Source organism: Notechis scutatus, chromosome 1, assembly GCF_049901735.1.
Source record: "Notechis scutatus isolate UNSWTSFEM ecotype Mainland chromosome 1, rNotScu1.2, whole genome shotgun sequence".
NCBI classification, from domain to species: Eukaryota; Metazoa; Chordata; class Lepidosauria; order Squamata; family Elapidae; genus Notechis; species Notechis scutatus.
In genome coordinates this window covers 302,924,919-302,945,203 of record NC_142009.1, presented here as the reverse complement: position 1 = coordinate 302,945,203, position 20,285 = coordinate 302,924,919, and positions in this window count along the sequence as shown.

The window sequence follows — 20,285 nt, the reverse complement described above, 5'->3', positions numbered from 1 at the left end:
TACTTAAAAGTATTCAGGTTTGCTGTATAGCAACAAAGTTTGCAAGATATGTGCACTTGCACAAACACACAAATAGGAACTATAAAGGAAGAGTGGTTTCTTGAAATAAAAATACTGGTAATGTATAAGTTAGTATGGATTTTTGTTTGAGCTTAAAAACCTTTGGGTGTTGCATGTTTACCTTATATTTTCCTTCAATTTTCTCTATAAGAATATTCATTTCATATGATTTTAAAATATACTGCTTCTTTAATGGTTTCTTTAATAGTTTTGTCTTCAAATTCTACTTTTTTCTATGTCCAACGCAATAAGACAGCCAGTCCTGTGCAGAGCTCAGTAAAATATATATATGCAGAAAAGATACTATAGGTTCCTGATACCAAAAATCAAAAATAGAAAACCATTCAAGTATTTGCATTGATAAAAATATAATTCAGCTATCTTTTATCAACAAAATTTCCACTATTTATTAATGTAAGTATTTGGAAAATAAATATGCTGTTGTTCAAACAAGCTATTTGTAAGTTTAATACACTTTAAAAAACCTCCTAGTTGGAGGTAGCCAAACAGTTATGTTTTTATGCATGTGCTATAGACAGAAATTGTCAATATCTTGCAATTTAGTGGATTTAGATGCTAATAAAATAAAGAATGCCATGAAATCTTGGTGCATGAGTAAATTTAGCAAAACAGTAATAAAGTGTGTGTTGATAGGAAAATTGCATACTAACCTGCTATCCCCTTCATCCAATATTTATGGTTATGACATTAGTGATAATAACTAACCCTAAGACATTTGGCACCTACCCATAGATGAATTCTTATGACTTCAAAATATTGCCTGATAATTGTACACGGTTGTGATCATCTAAGTTGGATATTACAAGTCCTTTATAAAATCATTTAATATCAATAATTCTCTTTCCATAGTGATTGTAAGATCAACAAGAACACCAAAGTATAAAGCAATAAGTTTTATTTTATTTAGGAATGCACTATAGAGAGCATTTACTATTGATAGTAATTTAGCTAGGTGGCCAGAGGTGGTATTCAGCAGGTTCTGACCGGTATCGGAAATTTTGAGTAGTTCGGAGAACCAGCAAATCCCACCTCTGACTGGAGATTTTACAGTATCCTTCCCGTGCCACGCCCACCAAGCCACGCCCACAGAACCAGTAGTAAAAAAATTTGAATCCTACCACTGTAGGTGGCCATAACCTATTGCAACTTAAGATGATATATAAAGAAACATGAGTTGATAAACTTTCAGGGAGTGTTTCTAATAAGGACTAATTTTGTCATAGGAATAAATCAAAACCTTAATGATTATTTCAAAGAAAGCACTTTTCTTGGTGAATTTCCAAAACCACATTGTAACTACTAATTATTGTTTTGTAATAAAAATAATGATGTCCTATTTGTTAATTGTCCTTTCATGAATTTTATCCAAGTCCTACTTACAACTAAATCACATTATATTTGCTGAATGAGTAGATGAACCAGGTCACGATAATCCTGACTTCCTGATGTTGCAGTTTTTGGGACCTGGAGGCGTCTGCTTATGGTCAAACAAACAGTTATATTCTTCTGATTGCTCAGCACTGGCTGTCCTGAAATTTAAATGCAGGACAAGTAGACATGCTTTTTTTCCCTGTCAGCTTTTGTGTATTGGCACTTTCTTTGCCAATTTTTATTAGCTCTTTATTTGGATTCTTAGTTCTAGTGCTAAACAAACAAACAAAACAATCCAACATTTACTTTTAAAATATGCATGCTATGTAGATAGCTAACATTTCTCACTCTTGTGCAGTGGTCAAATCTCTAAAAGTGACAATACAGATAAGGGCATGGTATGCTTTTGATTGCTTTACTCACTGAATCGTTCATGATTGTTGTAGATTATTTCATTAAATTTATTACAGCCGCACACTTGAATAGACTCTGGTGGTTTACAAACATGTAACACTGATTAAAATAATCAAATCACAGACAAAAGAGCCTGAATTAAAAACATATCCATTGAAACATACAATGACAGCCCATTCCTACAAACCCATTGGTTGCAGGCCTGGGACTAAAGCCAGGTTTTAACTCTAGATACTATTCCTTTAAAAAATATTAACATCAAAACTCTTGATGTAAATTAAGAATATCCAACCTTGGCAACTGTAAGACCTATGGACTTCAACTTCCCAACCAGCATAAAGTTTAAGCCCACAATCTTAAAGTTGCCAAGGATGCCCCTGATGTAGATGATAATGTATTTGTTGTACAAGGGCAAAATCATGAGAACTTTTTAAATCCACTCTTTATATTTAAAATACCTTACATGAATAACTGCCTGTATAAGTCTTACTTGATTCTTAAAAAAGCTGCTAACAACTCTTGATCTCTGATTTTGAAACAATATATCTTTAGTTCAGGGGTGTCAAACTCACAGCCCTCGGGCCAGATGTGTCACATGATGGCCCTGACCCACCCAGTTTAGCAAAGGGAAAAAAAGTCCCGATAAGTCACCTGACGCCACGAGTTTGACATCCCTACTCTAGTTTGTAGGAATTAAACAATTTGTTTTCCTCTCAAAATGTTACTTGGTGATTAGCTTTAAACCAGGTGGGCTCAGTAGTATACAATTAGCAAATGAATAGACTTGTCTGTGGAAAGTGATTCAAAATATAGGGGTTTCGTGTATTTATCTAAAGAAAGCACTTAAAAAATAAGTAAATCCCCTACAAACATGAAGCTTCACATGCATAGAGTAGCCATGGGTCATAATTGATATTTTGTCCTTTGCTGTAGAGCCATACTTAGTTTGTATTAACATCATTTTATTTGACGTTGTTTAGTGAACTATACCATAAAAAGAATTCTTGGAATTTTGTATCTCAAATCAGCTGCAGATGTAAAGAAAGAAACTGGGTCTATTTCAGATGAAGCATTTAGGCAACCTGTAAATGTGATAACTATTTCTATTTGTATTATACATGTAAAATAATAGTAACAGTTAATTCAGGCTAAATGTATATTAAAAAATAGTGTCATAGCAATAGAACATAGCTTTCAACACTAAAAACAGGTAGGTGTTTGTGTTCTTGGATTATTTATTATTTCACCTCATCTATCACCAGCCTAATAGAATGTATGCTTTTGAGAGCAAATTTGATGTGCTGGAAAAGCTGAATCATGTTTACATTTTGAAATCAAGTTAGCTCATTACTAATAATGATTCACTTCTTCTGGATTTCTGATACAAAAACAAACATTGCTCAAGCAGATGTACTGTTTATATACATATGTATTTTTACTTATATTTGTTGATTACTTTTTGTGGTATCATTTGTATATAGTTTATTAATGCAAAGCAACTGTATAATCATATGAAAAGCAGAAGCTTCTCTGGAAATAGAAAATAGTTGTACTCTATTTTTCCGTATACTTCTAAATCACTGTAATGCCTCCCTACATTTGAGCATAGCTCATTGATCACTAGTTTTGATGCATTTTCAATACTAGAGACTTTATATTAACAAGGTATTCTGTCCATAACTTTTTCAACGTGTCATTATTGAAATAAACATAAACTGTTTCATGTGAATGTTCTTGAATGAGTATATTAGCACTTGGTTTACTTCTTTGGTTATAATCTCCCCAGACAGAAATAAAACTAAGACTGCTATATTCCACAGAACAACAGCATGGCCCATCTCATTTGCAGAATACAACATATTAAATTGGAATCTAAAGGACAGTGAACCTAAAGGCAAGAATATCTACAGTACAGCATTGAATAGCGAGATGGGACATGGATTAATAAATAAGCCAATATAGGTCAAATACTATAGTCATCTGATGCTGACTTAAACATTGCTTACAAACATTGTTTATTGTCAACAGTCAATGAGAAATCAAAGGATATGTATATATATAGTGTTAGTAAAATACTATTGAAAAACCCTTCAGTCTGGTCTTTCAGCTTCTTCCAACATGTACCCATCACTGCTGTACCTTAGTGCATCCATCTTGCTTCTGGTCGACTTCCCATCCTTTCTATCTTTCTCAACAATAGAATTTTCTGAGAGTTAGGTCTTTGTATACTGTGCCCAAAATAGAATAATTTGAGTGTGGTCATTTGTGCCTTGAATGAGAATCCTGGCTTGATTGGTTCAATAATCTATTTATTTGCTTTCTTGGCTATCCATGAAATTTTCAGGAGTCATTTCAAGGAAATAATCCATTTTTTATGTGAGGCAGAGTGTTTTATTTTTTATATCCCAAAGTCTTTCCTATTAGATTAGTTCCAGTGTGAGGTACAGCAAATGAAACTATATGATGAAGGTATTTCATCAAAATTAAAGGTCTATTTTTTAAACAAAGTCCAAATGAATTTAATTGCAACAAAATAGAAAAACGGTCATTTCACATATTTAATCAATATGCCTGTTTTTAATAGGAGAAATGTTAGTATTATAGCAACATTTACAGTACTTTCAACAATTTATATTAATTGTTCAAAATAAGAAATATTAATAGTTTGTCAGGTTTATATCCTGCAATCACAAGAAAATTATCTCTGATTTACAATAATGAAACACAATAATACAGATTTTTTTAAAAAACAAAAAACCATAATGCATGGTGTCAGACTTCCAAAGCTCTCTGAAAATAACTGCTTGCAAACATCTCCAGGAAGGTGGATTATGCTGGAGACAAAGGAGGGCCAGCTTCATCACAAAAAGTTCTTCCAGGATTCATCCCTCTACCAATGTCCTGCAAATGAGGGAGAACTGGCTGCCATGGAAATGATTCAATTCTATTGGGGAGGTGAAATCCTGCAGGTAACACAGCATCAAGTAGTGAAGGACTTTATAAAGGACTATATAATGACCAGTTCTGTAAAGTGCACCTAGAATTTAATAGGAAGCCAGTGCAGGGCCTGCAAAAGACATGTAATAGATGCCCAGGCCACACATTTTGCATCAACTGAAGTTTCCAGGCGGTCTTGAAAGTCAACTCCAAATAGTGTGCATTACACTAAGGTAAGTGAGTGGTGATGAGGTATAAACCATTGTGGTCAGGTTCTCCCATCCCAAATAAGGCCACAACTGACATTCCAGTTGAAGCTGGGCTAGTGACTGCTGGCCTGGACTGCTGAACAAGGAGATCCCTCATGTCATCAACGTGCTTGAGAGGCAGTGTAACCCCATCCAGAGGGGAAAAAAATGGGGATTATAAGTGCAAATAGTTCCATAGGCAATGGTACTGAAGGCCAGAAAGAGATCCAAAAGGGAGGGCGCATCGTGACGATGCGGCATGCGATCTTGGAGGTCTGAGATTGCTGCCGATATCTTTGCTCCTGGATGGTCCAAGTTGATCTAAACTGTCCCGAAGAGACGGTGAGTGTAAAGAGTGCATCCTGTCGATCCCAGGGATATTGCAAAGTCCCTGGTAGATCCAGGAGAAGCTCTTTTTGCCAGCGGCAAAGAGGCAGCCATTAAAGCTGCTGAAGTTGGGACAGCTCCGAAACAAAAGAGAACGGAAAGAGAGAGTGTGCCGGTTTGGTGAGAACTTTTTCTTTACTTTAAGACTTGAAAGGACACCCTAAGGGAAAGAAAGAATCTGTAAAAGTTTTGACAGAAGTGATTAAGCGGCGATTTCAAACAGGAATGTCAAAGTATTTTTTTTTTCTCATTGCTGGATTTTTTACACATGATCTTATATTTTGAAACTGGACTGGTTTTTTTTTCTTCTTTTTATATATTCTTCTTCTCTCCTTTTTGATTTTATAATGTTCTAAGCCAGAGACTCCCTTTTAGTTATTTTTTAAATATCTTTTTCTTTTTTTTAAATTAATTCTTATTATATTTTGCTTAGAAAAGGAGGGGGAAAGTGAAGGCTAAAGAAACTTTGTAACACTGCCAATCAGAGGCTTGGAAATATTCTATTTTTCTTTTGACCAGACAAAGCTGAGAAAGAACTGAGACTTTGTTTCAAGGACATTGCCTGTTTGATAAGAAGGAAGAGCACGGGAGAGTATTATTACAGGTGCTCTTCTGGGTTTCTATCAACAGCTGGAGTCTGGTGTTGAAGCTTAGGAAAAGAAAAGGTGATAAGTCTTTGGAGAAGAGAGTTATAACAAGAGCCTTGGATAATTAAACAAAGTGCAGTGTGCTCTTTTTATTCTTTTTAAGTTGTGCTACCCCTCATCATCAGTTTACTTTTTTTTGCAATAGCTATTTGGATTTTTGGCTCTCTGGAATTTGTCTTTGTTTTTGTTTTTTTCTTGTCTTTGGAAGTTAAATTTCTACGTCTGCTTTTTATTTTAAAGGAAAAGGTTTAGTATTAATGCTTCCCTTCCTTTTCTTTTTAAGGGAGTAGCCTTTTTCTTCTCTTTCCCTTCTTGGTATTTTTGTCTTTCCATCTACCTTCCATATTGGGTTTTTTTTTCTTTTTCTTTTGGTTTATGTTTATACATACTTTTATATTTGAGACCTCTTAATTGGATTATGGTGTTGAAGAACCTGAAGAATTTTTCCTTTCTTTTTTAGCCTTTTTCTTCACTTTTTAGCCTTTTTTAGGATTTTACAACTTTTTCTTTTTTGTGTGTGTTCATGGTGTGTTTATGGTCTTTTCCATCATTTTTGAATTTTGACTGTCATCTAACCAACTGATTGGATTAAGGTATACAAGAACCTGAAGAAATTGTTTCTTCTTTTTCTATTGTTATTACTATTTGGCTTCTCTTTTCTTACCATTCTCCTACTTTTTTCCTACTATTTTTATTTGGAACTGCAATTGGTTATTTTACAACTGGATTAAGGTCTAAAAGAACCTGAAGATCTTGAACTCCTCAAAATGAGTAGGAAATTAACAGCTCCTGGTTCTTCAACTTCCACTTCTTCCTCTCCACCATCTGGAGGACAATGTTCAATACAGACAATATTAAGGCAAGAAAAAGAACAAGAAAAAGTGACCCTGCAGATGATAATGCAAGGAATTCAAAATATTCAAACAAGATCAGAGAATATTGAAAAGAGAATAGAGAACATTAAACAAAGAACAGAGAACATTGAACAAAGAACAGGGAAAACCGATGAAAAAGTGGAGAACATCCAACAAATGATGATGAAGTATGATGAGAGACTCCAAAAAATTGAAGAAGAAGATAAACAAAGAGACAAGAAGATTGGAGACATTGATAACAGATTAACTGTAGTAGAACAAGATAAAAGTGGTATGCTGAGATGGGAGATGGACAGATCAGAATTTTATCTTAGATTCCAAAACATAGAGGAAGAAAAAGGACAAAATCTAGCTGAGATAATGATAGAAATATTGGCTGAAGCTTTGGAAATAACTGAAGAGAAGATGATGGATGGAATAGATGAGGTTTATCGAGTCTTTACAAGATATGCGATGAGAAATAGCTTACCAAGAGAAGTTCACATCAGATTTACAAAGAAAGCCATTAAAACGCAAATATTGCAAGTGGCAAGAGAGAAAACATTGAAATACAAAGATAAGGAGATTGTGGTCTTGAAACAAGTACCCAGAAGAGTGAGAGAGATGAGAAGAGAATACCGATTCTTGACCAAATTGTTACTTAAAAAAGAGATGAATTATAGATGGCTGATTCCAGAAGGTTTAATGTTTACATGGCAAGAACAGAGATATAGAATTGACTCAATTGAGAAAGCTGAATCATTTTACACAGAATTTTTCAGAGGGGAGGAAGAGGCAGAAAAAGAAATTTCACTAATTGAATTCCAAGAGGATTCCCAAATGACAACTGAAAAAGAAGAAGGTGCAGTAGGTGGAAAGGAGGAAGCCAAAGAACAATGTGAACCAAGATCCATGAGAGCTGTCAAACCTAGTTACAAAATATAACCATGGAAGAGAAAAAATTGATTACAATTAATATAAATGGACTTAACTCAGCCGTTAAAAGAAGGAAAATCTTTCATAAATTAGAGAAATTAAAATTTGATATAATCTGCCTATAAGAAGTGCATATTAAAAAACAATATGAACAATTGTTGATACAGCCAAAATTAGGGAAAATATTCACTTCCTTGACACAATGTAAGAAAAGAGGAGTGGTTTTATATATTAAAGAGACCATCTCAGTGAAATTGATTTTACTGATGACGACGGAAGAATATTAATGGTGGAAATAATGGACAATAATACGAAAACACTCCTGATTGCAATCTATGCCCCGAATGACAATCAAGAAGAATTCTATAAAAAATTACATATGAAAATAGTTGAACTGGGCTATGTTAATATAGTTATGATGGGAGATTTTAATGGAATTGTAGACAATAAACTGGACTACACAGCACAGAAAACAATAAAGCAAAATAGAAACACTCTTCCTAAATCTTAATGGTAGATGAAATAAGAGAGACATAAGAATTTATTTGTCATTACACTCGCAAGCGGGTGCAACGAAATGAGGTGCTCTTCCACAAAGTAAAAACTGGACAAACACCACTAAAAAGAAAAAAAAATTAAACTAAACACAACCAACCATACAATCATCTCTATGCAATTTAAAAATGTAAATACCCCATTACTCTCAGCCATTTAATTCCACAAAAATCTTATGACCCTGCATTCAAACTCAAAACTGCACTTGGATAAAAACTGTTCTTAAATCTGGTCGTCCTTGTTCTTAATACCCTAAATCTCCTTCTCGATGGTAATAGTTCAAAGAGCTGATGTCCCGGATGAGAGGAGTCATTCAATATATTAAGTATCTTCCTCTTACGTCTATTCCTATACAGTTCTTCCAAAGAGGGGAGTGAGCAGCCAATGATGTTTTGGGCCGTCTTGATCACCTTCTGAATTGCCTTTTTCTCTGCCACTGTGCAGCTCGAGAACCATACACAGAGACAGTAGGATAATATACTCTCAATTGAACTCCGATAGAAGGTAGTCAGTAGACTCTCAGCCAATTGTTGTTTCCTAAGAATCCTTAGTAAATACAACCGTTGTTGTGCCTTCTTAATTAAAGCAGCGGTGTTTGCACTCCAGGTCAGGTTATTTGTAATGATGGTCCCGAGAAACTTACATTCAAATAAACTTAAAAGATACATGGAGAGAAAGAAATGCTAAAACTAAACAATACACCTTCTACTCAAATAGACACTTATCATGGTCCAGAATAGATATGATATGGATGTCAACAGAATTGTTAACTAATATTCAAGAAATAAATATTGAAACAAGTACTTGGGCAGATCACAATCCAATGACAATTAAATGGAAAGGACAAAGAAGAAGATCTAGATGGACGTTAAATAATACTATTTTAAAGGGGAAAGACTTCACACAGTGGATGGAAAAAGAATTAGCCTTTTTCTTTGGAGAAAACAAAAAAGAAGATACATCAATCCAGAATGTATGGGATACAATGAAGGCATATGCCAGAGGCTTGATAATAGACTATACAAGGAAAAGAAATACCATGAAAAGATTAGCCTCTAAGGCATTAGAAGATGAGTATAAAGGACTTGAAAAAGAGCTACAGAAAATGCCACAGAGAAAGGACATTAAGTTAAAAATGGATATAACCAAACATAAAATGGGTCTAATAGAAAAAGAAGAATTAGCACAAAAAATTAGAGGTCCCAAACAGAACTATTTTGAAGATGCAAATAAACCAGGTAGATGGTTAGCATATAAATTGAGAAAGGAGAAAGAATAAAGGAAAATATTGCAATTAACAGTTGACCAAGGCCAAGTTTGCTCTGGTAGTAAAGAGAAGAAGGAAATTATTCAAGATTTTTATGGGAAACTACACACACAAGAGAATATTGATGAGGAAAGAGTTAAACAGTATTTACAGAATGCTAATTTACCCCAGATACCTAAAGAGATTGAAACAATGTTAGAAAGCAATATAACGATGATGGAGTTAACTGAAGCACTTAAGAAACAAAATAATGGAAAGGCACCAGGCCCAGATGGACTTCTGGCAGAATTTTACAAAACATTACAAGAATCATTGAATTTTCCATTGCTAGAAGTTATGAATGAAGTTATGTTAAAGAAGAGGATACCTAAATCATGGTCAGAAGCTTATATCACACTTGTTCCAAAAGAGGAGACTGATCCATTACAAATCAAGAACTATAGACCTATCTCCCTACTAAACGCAGATTATAAAATATTTTCTTCAATATTGGCAGAAAGACTTAAAAAATATTTAAATAATTTTATCCATCCTGACCAAAATGGATTTCTGCCAAAGAGACAAATCAAAGACAATATGAGAGTAATCTTGGACACTTTGGAATACTACGAGGCACATCCCGAAAAACAAATGGCTTTGATATTTCTAGATGCACAGAAGGCATTTGATAATGTGAATTGGCGATTCATGTTATTACTGCTCAAACAGATGGGCTGTGCTAGAAAATTTATTCAAGCAATAGAAGCTATATATCATAAGCAGACGGCAAAGGTAATGATAGAGGGAGAACTGACAGAATCTATCGATATAAGAAAAGGAACAAGACAAGGGTGCCCATTATCACCTTTGTTGTTTGTGTTAACTTTGGAAGTGCTAAAGAGAAATATTAGAGATGAAAAGAATATAAAAGGGATGAAAATTAAAAAGGAAGAATTTAAGTTGCAAGCATTTGCAGATGATCTGGTTTTTATTTTAGAAGACCCACTAGAAACAGCATCAAAATTGATAGAAAAGATACAGACATATGGAAAGGTGGCTGGTTTGAAAATAAATAACGATAAGACAAAGATCTTGACAAAGAATATGATATCAAGACAAAAGGAAGAACTGGCAGACCTATTGAAAATTCAGGTCACGAATAAGATCAAGTACTTGGGGATATATTTGACAGCAAGATGCAGTACACTAAAAGAAAATAATTATATCAAACTTAAACAGCAGATAGCGCTAGATTTGGCGAAATGGGAAAATTTACAACAGTCATTAATAGGGAGAATATCAACAATCAAGATGAATATATTACCCAGAATTTTATATTTGTTTCAAACAATTCCAATTAGGCTTGGAAAAGATTACTTTGAAGATTTAAATAAAATTGTGTTGAAATATATATGGCAAGGTAAGAAAGCGAGAATAAAGTTAAAACTTTTGCAAGATGCTAGAATAAGAGGAGGATTTGGTTTGCCTAATTGGGAGTTGTATTACCAAGCTACACATTTGATGTGGGTTAAGTAATGGATAACATTAAGAAATACTAGATTGTTGACATTAGAAGGACATGACCTGTTGTTGGGGCAGCATGCTTTTTTATGGTATAAGGGAACTAAAACACAGGGGTACTTTAGAAGACATTATATACGGGAGTCTCAGTGGTTAAATTGGGAGAAGATTAAAAGACAATGTTATTTGAAAATTCCAGTCTGGCTATCAACTATTGAAGCATTTTCTTATCCTATAATATACAAAAAGGAACAAACAGTTAGATATGGTGAAATATTGAATGAAAAGGGTAAACTTAAATCTATACAAAAACTAGAGGAACAAGGTATAAAGATGAATTGGTTTTCATATGCGCAAATACACTCAAGGTATGATAAAGATTCTAAAACAGAAGGTTTCTATGATAAACTGACTGACTTAAATAAGATTTTGACAGGTACTGATGAAAAGGTGATTAAAAAATTGTATGGATATTTATTAGAAATTAAACTAGAAGAAGAACAAGTTAAAGAAACAATGATTGCTTGGGGGAAGAATTTTGGATATGGGATTGATCTAGAGCAGGGGTGGGCAAACTACGGCCCGCGGGCCACATCCGGCCCGTTGGTCTGTCCAATGCGGCCCGCCCCTGAAAAAAAATCGCTGCCATTGGTCTGTCCAATCCGCCCGCCCCTGAAAAAAAATTGCTGGGCCGTATTGCCGTATTGCCCTGTGCCGCATGGCCCCCAAAGCTGCAAAACAGTGCGGAGCGATCTAGGGGTAGGAAAGAAAAGAAATTTGCAAAGGCCTCAGCTGGGAGTTCGAAATCACCTTCGAGTGCGACCTCTCCGAAGGTGAGTCCCCGCCGATCCTCTTTTTTTTTCCGGGCTTCCAGGCTTAAACTTTGCAAAGGCAAAGCTTGCAGGCTGGAGCGTCTTCCCGCCGAGGAGCGGGAAGGGTTCCACCCGGCGAGCGGGCGGGCTGCTTGGAGCCACCTAAAGCTAGGCTGCTGCTGGTGGAGCCTTGCCCTGCCTTGGTGCCCCGCTTCCCGGCTCGGCGGTCCTGCTCGGCGGCACTTTAAAAGCCTGCTCCCAGCACCCGAGCAACTTCCCAGCAACTTTCGGCTTCGTTTTAACTCGCAGGCGCCGCGCCTGGCCCTGAGCCGCGCGGCGGAGGGGAAGCCCGGCGGGCGGGCGGGCAGGCGGGCTGCTTGGAGGAGGCGACCGGCGGCGCTCCGGGCTTCCCTCCGCCGTGCGGCTCGGGCGAGGTGCGAGTGCCCGCGAGTTAAAACGAGCTAAAGTTGCTGGGAAGTTGCTCGGTTTTCCGGGCTTCCAGGGCTTTGCAAAGGCAAAGTTTGCAGGCTGGAGCATCTTCCCGCCAAGGAGCGGGAAGGGTTCTGCCTGGCGGGCGGGGCGGGCTGCTTGGAGCAGACTGCTGTGCGGCTTGGGCAAGGTGCGAGCGCCCACGAGTTAAAACGGCCGAAAGTTGCTGGGAAGTTGCTCAGATTTCCGGGCTTCCAGGCTTAAACTTTGCAAAGGCAAAGTTTGCAGGCTGGAGCGTCTTCCCACCAAGGAGCGGGAAGGGTTCCGCCCGGCAGGCGGGCGGGCTGCTTAAACTTTGCTCGGGTGGCACTTTAAAAGCCTCTCCCAGCACCGAGCAACTTCCCAGCAACTTTTAACTCGTGGGCACTCGCGCCGCCCTGAGCCACACAGCAGCCCGCTCCAAGCAGCCCGCCCTGCCCGCCGGGCAGAACCCTTCCCGCTCCTCGGCGGGAAGACGCTCCCGCCTGCAAATTTTGCCTTTGCAAAGCCCTGGAAGCCCCGGCAACCCAAGCAACTTCCCAGCAACTTCTGGCTTCCTTTTAACTCGCGGGCGCTCGTGCCTGGCCCCAAGCTGTGTGGCGGAGGGGAAGCCCGGCGGGCGGGCGGACTGCTTGGAGGAGGCTCCGGGCTTCCCCTCCACCAGGCACGAGTGCCTGCGAGTTAAAAGGAAGCCGAAAGTTGCTGGGAAGTTGCTTGGGTTTCCGGGCTTCCAGGCTTAAACTTTGCAAAGGCAAAGTTTGCAGGCTGGAGCGCTCTTCCCGCCAAGGAGCAGGAAGGGTTCTGCCCGGCGGGCGGACGGGCTGCTTAAACTTTGCTCGGGTGGCACTTTAAAAGCCTGCTCCCAGCACCCGAGCAACTTCCCAGCAACTTTCGGCTTCCTTTTAACTCGCGGGCGCTCGCGCCTGGACCCGAGCCGCACGGCAGAGGGGAAGCCCGGTGGGCGGGCAGGCTGCTTGGAGGAGGTGACCCGGCGGTGCTCCGGCAGCAGCAACAGGCAGTTTCGCCCGGGCTCCGCTCAGGTGTCCGGCTGGGGCTTTCAGGAGTTGCTACCGCCGGCGCAGCTCCGTGCGGCTCCAGTCCCACGTTGCCTTGGGAAGGAAAAGGCAAAACCAGGAGCCACTGAGCCTGAGCCTCCGGTGCCGCTGCTCCCATTGCAAAGCACCGCCACAGCTCTTCCTTTTTGCCTTTCCCTTCCCGAGGCAACGCGGGACTGGAGCCGCGCGGAGCCATGCCGCCGGTAGCAACTCCTGACTCAGGGGGCCTCCGAGGGGAGGGGAAGGAGGAGAAGAGGGGGGGAGGGGGGGCGATTCCCAAAAAATCTTGTGCTGACCCGGCCCATCTGTCAAATTTTAAAAGTCAATGTGGCCCCCGAGCCAAAAAGTTTGCCCACCCCTGATCTAGAGAAATGGCAAAAATTGTGGTCTCAAAATTATAAAATGACAATGTCAACAGCATATAAAGAAAATTTGTATAAGATGTTTTACAGGTGGCACTTTCCCCCGACAAGAATAGCAAGAATGTTCAAGAATAAATCCAAAAAATGTTGGAAATGTCATCAGACACCTGGCTCATATTACCATATGTGGCAGACTTGTGCGGATGCTAAAAAATACTGGACTAAAAATGACAAAATGCATATAGATTTGAAACCAGAAATATTTTTATTGAGAATTTTACCTGAAAGACTTGAAATACCTGATTGTAAATATATTAACAGCGGCTAGGATTGTATTTGCTAAAAACTGGAAAAATGAGAAAATACCATCGCAGGAGGAAATCATTAAGAAAATATTGGAATGTGCTGAAATGAATAGATTGACATTTGAAATTAGAGAACAAGATGATAAACAATTTTATAAAATTTGGGATCTATTCTATCAATGGTTAGACAATAAAATATAGTAATGAAATAGGTAGACTTTTAGAGAATAATAAATATATAAAGATGTATTCTTTTCTTATTATATCTACAAAATGATTCTAGAATAGATCTGGGATGATAATACAAATTGTCATAAAACAAATTAAGTAAAATATGATCATTTTGGAAAACGTATGAATAAAAGTATAGTCAAACGATTGATTAATAATGATATTAATGTATTTAATATATTGATTGAAAATATGAGATTATATACAATATGATTATAATTGAAGACTATCAAATGGAACCACAAAACAATTTGTAAACCAACCGGCACACTGTATGTACATATATGGAAGATGATTAGATGTTTTTATGTTTTGTTTGTTTATGTTTGTTTTAAAAGCCAATAATATTTTTTAAAGAAAGAGATCCGAAAGGACTAGAACAAGCACCTGTTACCTCCATCCAAGTCCCAACACAGCTCATGAACAAAATCAAGCAATGATCAATATCCAGGTCTAAACCCTGACTGCTTAGGGTCCAAATAACTTGCTTCTAGAATGCGCTCTAGTCAGTCCCAAACCACTCTTTCAATAGTCTTTGCCCAGAAAGGAAACTTGGAGACTGGTGATAGTTATCATCTTCAGATCCGAAGGGCTTCTCAGGGGGAAGGTTGAAGGACTGTTGGCATCAACCATGGCCTCCCAGATGCAGGGAAATACTGCATTCTGCAGGGTTACTGTTGATAAGCTCAATTCAACTAGCTAGTTTGACTGCAGAAATGGCAATAAAATAAAATATAAAACAAAACAAAAACTTAACTCTTCCAGGATATTTTATAACTTCCCATAAGTTTTTCTGTAGCAAGCCACTTCTAACCTATCTAGAAAATTGTAAGGAGGCAAATTGTCAAGCACAGAGCTTATTTGTTAATCTTTGCTTAAACTAAAGAGATTCAAGATTTATCTAGGAAATTTATTTTTAACATCTGTGGTTTTAACTGGAATTGTGGATTTTTAATGCACTAAATATGTAAATCAACCTACCAGTTCCGTCTATTTAATTATTCCTGTAATAATTCTGTTACATTGTAGGTAGTCCTTGACTTACAACAGTTCATTTAGTGACAGTTCAAAGTTACAATGGGACTAGAAAAAGTGACTTATGCCTGTTTCTCACAACTATGACTATTGCAGCATCCCTATGGTCATGTGATCATAATTCAGGTGCTTGGTAACTGACTTATATTTATGACAGTTTTGTATTTATTATTTTCATATCTCATTGCTCTTTTCCCATTTTTTTCCTGCATCAGTATATATAACTGAATGCGGCTGAATACTGTATGTTTGCTAATTTTGGATGATATTTCATACATCTGATGAATGCACATTGACTCATAATAAATATGTTAGGGCTCATACATTATATTTCCTATTAACACAGGGTATTGTACCAATAACTTAAAGCCCCTTGTCTTGGATTCCATTTTAATTTTGCACTTTGATTGGATATCTAACACATGAAAGACTGTCATATAGAAGTGACTTAAAATGTTCACTTCTGTATTCATTTATTGAGATATAATGGTTGAACAGTAGAGAGAGCACAATCAATATCTTTTTGGTTTTTCTTTGTTCAACTTCTTAAGACTACAGTTAACAGAGGTGGTATTCAGCAGGTTCCGACCAGTTCTGAACCGATAGGAAATTTTGAGTAGTTAGGAGAACCGGCAAATACCACCTCTGACTGGATATTTTACAGTATCCTTCCCCTGCCATGCCCATCGAGCCATGCCCAACAGAACCTGTAGTAAAAAAAATTTGAATCCCACCACTGTTACAGTATTAGCACAAAATAGCTTGATTCATTTTTTAAAAAAATCAATTTGTACAAGTTGTGGTTTTAAGTTGCACTTTGTGATATACATGCCAGACTAGGAAGTGGAAAATTATCTTCTGTCACTGCTCTGTCTGTTCTAAAATTGTAAAACTTATGATTATGTAGCAATGGTTTCAGAGAATAGCATGTGGTGAGTGAGCTTGATCTGATCAGGCACCATCTCACACAAAAACAAGAGACTAAAAAAATTATGTGTTTTTTTTTTTTGTTTCTTCATGTTCTGCATGTCTGCTAACTTGGAAGCTTAATTAAACACCCATGCAACGAGGAGTAGCAGTCTCCATTGATAGTTAATCTCTCCCCCCTCCTCATAGCAGGAGTCCAACATTACTGACTCATAATAGTGGTTGCAAACAAGAAAAAGCAATTTTCTTTTAAAATAATAATAAAAATTAAGCTAATTATTAGCCATTATTCACAATATGCAAAATATCATTATGCAAATGTTCTGTATTATTGTTATTATTTCTTACAAAGCTGTTATTTAAAAATACGTTATCTGCTGCACTTTTTTTTTCAAGGTTAAGTTTAGGACAGTGTTAATATGTTAAAATGTCTTTGCAGAATTACTAGTTTCAGTATCTTATAATTGCATTGTAACAAGGATGGTGACAGAGCCGATCCCTGGAGCTATTTAAACAATTATTAATACCTGTGTTGAGGTCACTGCTCTTAAGAAGCAGTGATGTGTCTCACATGCTTTCTTTCTTTCTTTCTTTCTTTCTTTCTTTCTTTCTTTCTTTCTTTCTTTCTTTCTTTATTTATTTATTTATTTTATTTGTTTGATTTATATTGCGACCTATTCGCCCATGGTGACTTGAGGTGGCTTACACAATGTAAAATCGTATTTAAAACAAAAATAAAAGTAAAAACAGTAAGAACTAACAAAAAGAATCAAATAAATTAGTAAAGTACAATAGAACAAAATTTGGGAAAACAAACAAACAAACAAAAAAAAAACAACTCCCACCCCCACCATTTTTTATCCTAGAATTTTTTATTATAAAATGTAAAATAGAATATTTTATCCTAGAATTTGTCTTAAAAATTTAGAAAATAAACATGGCAGGGTTCTTTTCCAAAATATTGTAGTAGACCAATGTCTGTATTGCTAAGGAAAGTTATCAGCCAAGAGGAACATCAACCCAAAGAGATAAATTGTACCCCTTCATAATACAAAATACCTGATGAAGGTGAGTTAAAGCTGTCTCATCCAGGCTAACAAAAAATGTTGAGCTATTTTCACTAATGGCCTTAATACAATATTAGGTAGCTTCCTCTGCTAATGAGTAGGTTGAGTATCGAACTCACATCTTGTAAGTTTCAGAAACTCTCTCAAGTTAATACCTCAAATTTCCTGCTAATCTAGAGATCAGCAAGTTGTGGTTAAAAAAAAAGGCTTCCTCATTTGGGTAGCATTTCAGCTGCACCACTTTGGCCACCCATTTTAACATTGGAAATTGATTTCAATGATATTTCTAATAGTTCCTCTGATTTCTCTACAGTACTTTTGATAATTAAATCTTAGCTATCCCAGGAGGCTTGTCTGTCCCAGAGTCACATCTGAATACTCTACAAACCTGGCTTTTCAATTTTTCAGGCACAGAATCTTGACTTTTATATTGCTGTAATAGGATGTATTTTTAACTTCAGAGTGGGGAAGAAGAACTTGCAGTGGCTTCCACACAACAGCCAGCACCTGTCGTATTTGTTTCTTCTAAATGTTTACATGCAAAGCATTTTTCCTAAAAAGGCTTTTTGCATACAGAGCAACAAAATATAACTTGGCCGTACTATGGTTTTGGATTGAACTTGAGATGGAAAATTCATTTTGCATTCCTGTCCTCTTGGCTTAATATAGAACCAAGCACAGAAAGCCTTTTGAAATTTTCCAACAACTTCCTGGCCACAGAAATTAGATAGATAGTTTCTCCAAAGTTCTTTGAAGAATCTGCAATGAGTTTTCCCAAGCCTTCTTTTGGGACTGATCAAAGAGACTCCAGATAGTTGGAGAGATGATTGTACAATAAAATGAAATTGACTTGGTCCATCTTAGTTACTTAGGTGCAAGAACACTCCTCCCATTAGTGTTTCACTGTCATTCTCTCCTTGAAAAGTAATTAGAAAGGAAATTCATTTTCATCAAACAAAGCAGATGGGAAAAAATCAGGAAAATGTATTTGCCAGCCGCTAATTTCACATTTATTTTAATGAGCTATTTTCATTCAGTTAAAAAAGCCTGACACTATTTCCTATACCACACTTAGAGTTGAGCATTTTATATGAGGCTTCAGCAGACTTCAGCAGAATGACGGGTTGCTTTACAATTGTTTGGAAGCTACAGCTACATAGTAGTGCACCCAAAGGACTTTCTGCTTAGGTTCTTCAATTTCTTCCAGAAACAATTCCATTCCCCATGTATAAATTTCAAAATACATGCAAATTTCTTATATATTAACCTTTTGAATTACATTTTCATCAAAGTCCATTAAATCTGAATTTAGAACCTGACTTGACATAACTCTGGTATAGTCAGTGCTGCCAGCATGCAGGAAGATTTATTGGTTAATCTTCTGCTAAACTTTTTTCCATAAATAAAATTGTATCCATAAAGTTGCCCTTTACCCTACAAAGTAACAGGTACAGGTGTAGACAATATGTTGCAATGAACAGTGCTAATATCCATTTTATGAATCAATCTTCAGCCAGCGTCAGCTAAAGATGATGGATTTCAATTCCTACTATCCCCAACGCTCATCACCTTCGGTGGTTGAAATCTTGCATATTTGAAAGAAAATGTTTTTGTAAACCTTCACATTAATTTGCTTGAATTTGGACAAGCTGAGACTTTGAGTAGATTCCTGAAAATCTCAAATGCAACTCTTAATCGTAACCCTCCAAACACAGTTACCAAGTCATAATTTTTAAAACAATTGACCAGTACCGTAGTCTTATGAAAGAAGCTTAATTTTAATCAAATGGAAATGAACTCTAAGCTTGGCCCTCGTTCCACCCTCTGCAGTACTGTTTGTGGAGTGACACATTCTCCTGTGGTTGATTAAAATCATTGTAAAAATACTTATAGGGGTTATTAATACCAATTATTGAGGTCAATCTGTAAAGTCTGAACCACAGACTTCCTTGTTGCTAGTTACATTGGGCTTAACAAATTTGAAAATAATAAGTTCCTTGGGAGGCCATTTCAATCAGACTCTCTTTGAGATGTTTCCTTCCATGAGGACCATCTCTAAGGAAGCTCATGGGAAATATGCAGAATTCCTGCTCTTAAAGTGAATTTTTCTCGCTGTAGAGATGCCTGGTTTTGAGAAAGCTTCTCATCTGCATTACTGTGCTTCCCCCTCAGCCTCTCCAATACCTGTTTGGCAAGCTTCCAAGGGATACCAAGATGGTTTGACAAATATAGCAGGACTTTAATGTTTTGAGAGGTGTGTTCTCATGCTTTGACATGAGCAGTTGAAAAAGAGAGGCACCTGTCAAAAACTCAAGCCTCTGTTCAGATTGATGGATGACTTCCTGTCTGGTGGCATTCTGAAAGAAAGCAGATGTGACAGGACAGAACATTTCACCAATTACTTTGTTTAACATACCCTGCACAAATGAAATCAGGATTCTGTACCACCATTCAGCAGCAAAATAAAATGAGGGCAATAGATGCAAAATAGAGGCAACAAAGTCAGAAAATTTTAGGCCGGTATATTTTCCTTTAGTGCAAGGATGGGTGGATAGCACTTTGATTCAGCACAGTGGAAAACTTGATAACCTGTAACCTGTGAAAATATTTTCTACGAGACTATTTTGAACTTCTAAAAACCTGCTGTCTGCTTTATTATCAAAGGGAACTATGTAAGAAAACTAGGAGCCAGCAAATGTTGAGTTTAACTGGAAAGGAAAAATGGAGCTGGCTGTCAGGAATCACGATTGAGCTGAAGTGCTAAGAAAGTATCTCATGGACAACTTTGACAAAACGATGCCCATTAACTTAAGTCGCAAAAGACAG